The following is a 6,000-nucleotide window of genomic DNA, read 5'->3' as shown; positions in this document are numbered from 1 at the left end:
TGACTGATGCTTTATAATATAGTTCTAGATCAGGCCACTTTCATCTGATTTTTTTTTCATTAATTCTCTTGAAATTCTCGACCTTTTATTCTTCCATATAAATTTTGTTGTTATTTTTTCTAGGTCATTAAAATAGTTTCTTGGGAGTCTGATTGGTATAGCACTAAATAAATAGATTAGTTTAGGGAGTATTGTCATCTTGATTATATTCCATCAGCCTATTAAAGAGCTCTGAATGTCTTTCCAATTATTTAAATCTGACTTTATTTTTGTGACAAGTGTTTCGTAATTTTGCTCATATAATTCCTGACTTTTCTTTGGTAGATGGATTCCCAAATACTTTATACTCTCAACATTTGTGTGGAATGGAATTTCTCTTTGTATCTCTTGCTGTTGGATTGTGTTGGTAATGTATAAAAATGCCGAGGATTTATGTGGATTTATTTTGTATCCTGCGACTTTGCTAAAATTCTGAATTATTTCTAATAGCTTTTTAGCAGAGTCTTTGGGGTTCTCTAAGTATAGCATCATGTCATCTGCAAAGAGTGATAGTGTGATTTCCTCATTTCCTACTCTAATTCCTTGAATCTCTTTCTCGGCTCTTATTGCTGAGGCTAGCGTTTCTAGTACTATATTGAACAGTAATGGTGATAGTGGGCAACCTTGTTTAACTTGGATTAGATGATTTTTAAGGTCTCTTCTAGATCTAAATCTGTGATATCACGAGCTCCGGTTCAAACTCCAGCAGCGCTTTCTGAGTCAGGAAACTCAAGAGAAGCGTCTCTTCCCAACGGCACATGCGCAGGAGCCAGGCGTCGGCCTGGGTCCCGGGTGGAGGAAGGGGCCGTTTTCAGCCTTAGCCTCTGGGAGCTTGCGCACAACGTACTTTGGAGTGACTTCCGGTGCGGCTGCTCGGGGTGAATCGGGTTCGGGTTCGGGGTGGCACAGGGAAGCCAGGGATGCGGTTCCGGGGCACCGCGCTGTGCCTGAGCTTCTGAGCCGTGGCTCAGGCTGCTGGGGCTGCAGGGCCGGTCCGAGTCTGGCTTGGGGCAGGGAGAGAACCCCGGAAAGTGGAGCGGAACCGGTCCTGGGAGGAGGGCTCCGGCAGAGATACCGACCCTCCTCCCACCCCCAGCGCCCCCGCCCCCAGGATTCCTGTAAGTGTGCAAGTGCGGTAGTTGCGGGCCCATCCGGGAACCGGCCCGGTGCCTTTGCCCTGCTCTCCGTGGCGGGCGGTGGGGGGGCGGCGTTAGGACCCTGGTGTCCTCGTCCTCGTTTTCTTCTGTTGGGAGCGGCTGGCTCGGGGGTGGGCCTGGCCTGCAGGGATGCCCGGTCCTGGTCCTTGGAATTCCCTACACTATTCCCCCCGCCCCTTGCATTGGAAGCAGCCCTCTCCTGTCCGACTCCCAGGGAGTTCTTGGAGCTTTCCCTTCCACTGGCTTCTCTGCCTTAGTGTGCTCATCTGTTAAATGGGGATGCTAATAGCTCCTACATGCTAGGCTCAAATGAGACGGGGTCTGTACTTGGCGCAGTGCCCGGCGCGTACAGGACCACGCACGTTTCTTTGCCCCGTTTGGATTTTGTAAGGGGGGATGAGGACAGACGCACTTCTTGGTGGGAGTGGAACAGCAACAGTGAATGCAGATAAACAGATCCCAGTAACTTCCAAGTCAAGTCAACAAGCATTTAATGGAGCCCTTACTGGTGCCCACCTCTGTGTCAGGCGCTGAGGATACAAAGAAAGGCAAAAATGGTCCCTGACCCCTCAGAGTTTAGATTCTAATGAGAAAGACAACGTACAAATAACCATGTTTATACGAGGTATATGCACGGCAAATTGGAAATGATAGGGGAGGAAGGCATGAGATTGACCACTGAGAAAGGCATTTTGCAAATAATGGGAGGGCCTTAACTGAAACGTCCGTGAAAGGGGCAGCTAGGTGGCGCAGCGGAGAGAGCACCAGCCCTGAGTCTGGAGGGCCCGAGTTCAAATGTGGTCTCGGACATAACGCTTCCTGGCTGTGTGACTCTGGGCAAGTCACTGAGCTGGGCCTCAGGGGTCGGGGAGAACGAGGGAGTGCCTCAGGCATGAGGAGGGACATCCCCGAGGAGATATCTGAGGTGGCTGAGGTGGATTGTTTTGTCTGAAGAAACAAAACTACATTCTTACCGGAGTTTAGACTATACGGAGGGAGGGATAAAGTGTAAGAAGACTGGAAAGGTAGGAAGGAGCTAAATTGCAAAGATCTTTAGGGACTAAACAGGATTTTTATTTTGGAAGTAATAGGGAGCCATAAAAAAAATTTTTTTTAAACGGGGTTGGAGGTGACATGGTGTTTCCTAAACCTTGCCTAGGAAGATCAGTTAGTTGAGTTAGTTGAGTGGAATGGAGATGTATTTCGGGTTGCTGGCAGTCAGAAGACATCCAGGACAAATGTGAAGAGGATACATTGGGAAGGAGTTGTAATAGAAAGGGATGGAGGGGGAGGAGAGCGGAGATTTGAGTCTGGATGACTGGGAGGATGCCTTTTATAGTAAAAGGGAAATTGAAGAGGGAAGTGTTTTGGGAAAAGTTAATGAATTCATTGTTGGATATGGAGCTTAAGATGTGTCACAGACTGGGTTAAAGCAGGGAAACAATATCCTAATGGCAACCCTAATTCTTGGCTCCCACTTACCTTTCTTTTATCCTACTTCACACATACTCTATACTAGTTAAATCAGCCTGTCACCTCGTTGTTCCCCATACTTGACTTTTTTCTCCTACCTCAGGTGTTTGGTTTCTGTAGAGGTCCATATTCTTCTCCGAGATAGACTCTTATCTTACCTCTTAGAGTCCCTAACTTCTTCAAAGCACAGTTCAGTGTCTTTCCTCATATTCTTTTTTTTTTTTTATTTGTGCGGTCTTGTCGAAATTACTTTGCTGTATGTTTTGTTATTATATTTTGTATTTAGAATATGCAAAGTGTTTTGCCGAACTTTTAAATCACTGTTTCCTTTCCATGGAGTGAAAACTCCTTGAGGTCAACTTCTTAGCACAATACCTTGCATACAGACCCATGATAAACATTTGTGAAATAGAAGTTGGAAGGTATTATAGAATATGGCATGTTAGAGTAGCAAGGCACCTCATAATATGTCTTATTAGTGCTGAAAGGGTCCTTAGAACTCAACATTGGGTATATATACATCATGTCCCAAAAGTCTTAGTGCAGACTTTGGGACATCCTCTATTTCTGTATTCTGTGATTTATTTTATCGCCACATGATTGTTAAAGAATACTTCCTTTACTACTTCCATATAAAAGACTGCCATACTTTTAAGCTTGATTTTCACTTATTTTGCCAGTTATTACCTGTTGACCATTTAGCTAGAAAAAAGCAATTTAAGATGACTTTACAGCTTTTTTAGAGGGAGATCACCTCTGTTTTATTCTGCTATTTGGGTAAAGCTTCAGAGTAAAAACTGATTTTAATTTGTTGTACTTCAAAAGTTTTCATTCAGTGTTGTTTTGTTTTCATTCTTTAGATGATATTTCCTTTCCTTCCCCCCCTCCCCACCAGCTCAACAGTTTTAAAATTATTAACAAACTGTTTTTTGGCAGACTTTGCACATCTACTTATACCATCAATATCTACTAGATTTTAGGCATCAAGTTTGTAAAGTAGGGATTATATACCCTCATGCCCACATTACTAGCTGTATGAAGTCTTTGAAAAATCACTTTTTTTTTTGAAATTCAAAAGATATTTTTTATTTTTATTTTTTTATTAATTTTACAATTATAAAAATTTTTTTGACAGTACATATGCATGAGTAATTTTTTTTATAACATTATCCCTTGTATTCATTTTTCCAAATTTTCCCCTCCCTCCCTCTACTCCGTCCTCTAGATGACAGGCAATCCCATACATTTTACATGTGTTACAGTATAACCTAGATACAATATATGTGTGTAAATACCATTTTCTTGTTGCACATTAAGTATTAGATTCCGAAGGTAGAAGTAACCTGGGTAGATAGACAGTAGTGCTAACAATTTACATTCGCTTCCGAGTGTTCCTTCTCTGGGTGTAGCTGTTTCTGTCCATCATTGATCAGCTGGAAGTGAATTGGATCTTCTTTATGTTGAAGATATTCACTTCCATCAGAATACATCCTCATACAGTATTGCTGTTGAAGTGTATAGTGATCTTCTGGTTCTACTCATTTCATTCAGCATCAGTTGATGTAAGTCTCTCCAAGCCTCTCTGTATTCCTCCTGCTGGTCATTTCTTACAGAGCAATAATATTCCATAACCTTCATATACCATAATTTACCCAACCATTCTCCAATTGATGGGCATCCACTCATTTTCCAGTTTCTAGCTACAACAAATAGAGCTGCCACAAACATTTTGGCACATACAGGTCCCTTTCCCCTCTTTAGTATTTCCTTGGGATATAAGCCCAGCAGTAGCAATGCTGGATCACAAGGTGTGCAGTTTGAGAAATTTTGGGGCATAATTCCAGATTGCTCTCCAGAATGGTTGGATTCTTTCACAATTCCACCAACAATGCATCAGTGTCCCAGTTGTCCCACATCCCCTCCAATATTCATCATTATTTGTTCCTGTCATCTTAGCCAATCTGACAGGTGTGTAGTGGTATCTCAGAGTTGTCTTAATTTGCATTTCTCTGATCAGTAGTGATTTGGAACACTCATATGAGCGGATATAATTTCAATTTCATCATCTGAGAATTGTCTGTTCATATCCTTTGACCATTTATCAATTGGAGAATGGTTTGATTTCTTATAAATTAGGGTCAGTTCTCTATATATTTTGGAAATGAGACCTTTATCAGAACCTTTAACTGTAAAAATATTTTCCCAATTTGTTACTTCCCTTCTAATCTTGCTTGCATTAGTTTTGTTTGTACAGAAACTTTTTAGTTTGATGTAATCAAAATCTTCTATTTTGTGATCAAAAATGATCTCCTCTGGCCATAAATTCCTTCTTCCTCCACAAGTCTGAGAGGTAGACTATTCTCTGTTCCTCTAATCTATTTATGATCTCGTTCTTTATGCCTAAATCATGGACCCATCTTGATCTTATCTTGGTATATGGTGTTAAGTGTGGATCCATATCTAATTTCTGCCATATTAATTTCCAGTTTTCCCACCAGTTTTTTTCAAATAATGAATTTTTATCCCACATGTTGGTATTTTGGGGTTTGTCAAACACTAGATTGCTATAGTTGTATCCTTTTTTGTCCTTTGTACCTAATCTGTTCCACTGATTGACTGGTCTATTTCTTAGCCAATACCAAATGGTTTGGTGACTACTGCTATATAATATAGCTTTAGATCAGGTACAGCTAGACTACCTTCATCTGACTTTTTTTTTTCATTAATTCCCTTGAAATTCTCGACCTTTTGTTCTTCCATATGAATTTTGTTGTTATTTTTTCTAGGTCATTAAAATAGTTTCTTGGGAGTCTGATTGGTTTAGCACTAAATAAATAGATTAGTTTGGGGAGTATTGTCATCTTTATTATATTTGCTCGGCCTATCCAAGAGCAATGAATGTCTTTCCAATTATTTAAATCTGACTTTATTTTTGTGGCAAGTGTTTTGTAATTTTGCTCATATAATTCCTGACTTTTCTTTGGTAGATGGATTCCCAAATGAAAAATCACTTCTTTAAACCACAGTTTTCTTTAAATACTTCCTTTGTAAAATAGGAGAGGAATATTTATACTGTCTGCTGAGGTTTGTCTTTGTGAATACTATGCAACTGGGAATGATTAAGTCTTGAGGAAAGAGAAAGTAGGAATGGATGACAGTATTGCAGAAGAAGTAGCAATGAAGACTTAAAGTCTTGGAGACTTAAAATGGAGTGCCAGTTTTGCCACAGTTGACTGTGTGTTTTTGAGGCACGTCACTTTACCTACCTTCAGTTCCCACACATCTAATTTGATGATATTGTATGGTATCCATAAAATCTCTATCTCCAGTT

The 6,000-nt window shown here is 40.7% G+C and overlaps 1 protein-coding gene across 8 annotated transcripts in view; it reads left to right on the top strand.

Annotated features, from left to right (window-relative positions):
- The first annotated feature begins 907 nt into the window (after nucleotides 1-907).
- The window catches only part of MAPKAP1 (MAPK associated protein 1), a 332,422-nt gene continuing 327,329 nt past the window's right edge, over nucleotides 908-6,000 (top strand). For 4 of the 8 annotated variants that reach the window (XM_074293095.1, XM_074293096.1, XM_074293099.1 and 1 more), the window contains exon 1: nucleotides 909-1,157. The gene's annotated coding sequence lies outside the window, so the exon portion shown is untranslated. Of the gene's footprint in view, nucleotides 1,158-6,000 lie in introns of all 8 variants that reach the window. The other 4 variants (XM_074293092.1, XM_074293091.1, XM_074293093.1 and 1 more) reach the window with 2 other exon arrangements.

The sequence above is a fragment of the Sminthopsis crassicaudata genome, chromosome 2 (genome assembly GCF_048593235.1).
Source record: "Sminthopsis crassicaudata isolate SCR6 chromosome 2, ASM4859323v1, whole genome shotgun sequence".
In the NCBI taxonomy this organism is placed as follows: Eukaryota; Metazoa; Chordata; class Mammalia; order Dasyuromorphia; family Dasyuridae; genus Sminthopsis; species Sminthopsis crassicaudata.
This window is presented reverse-complemented; position numbering and strand designations above follow the sequence as displayed.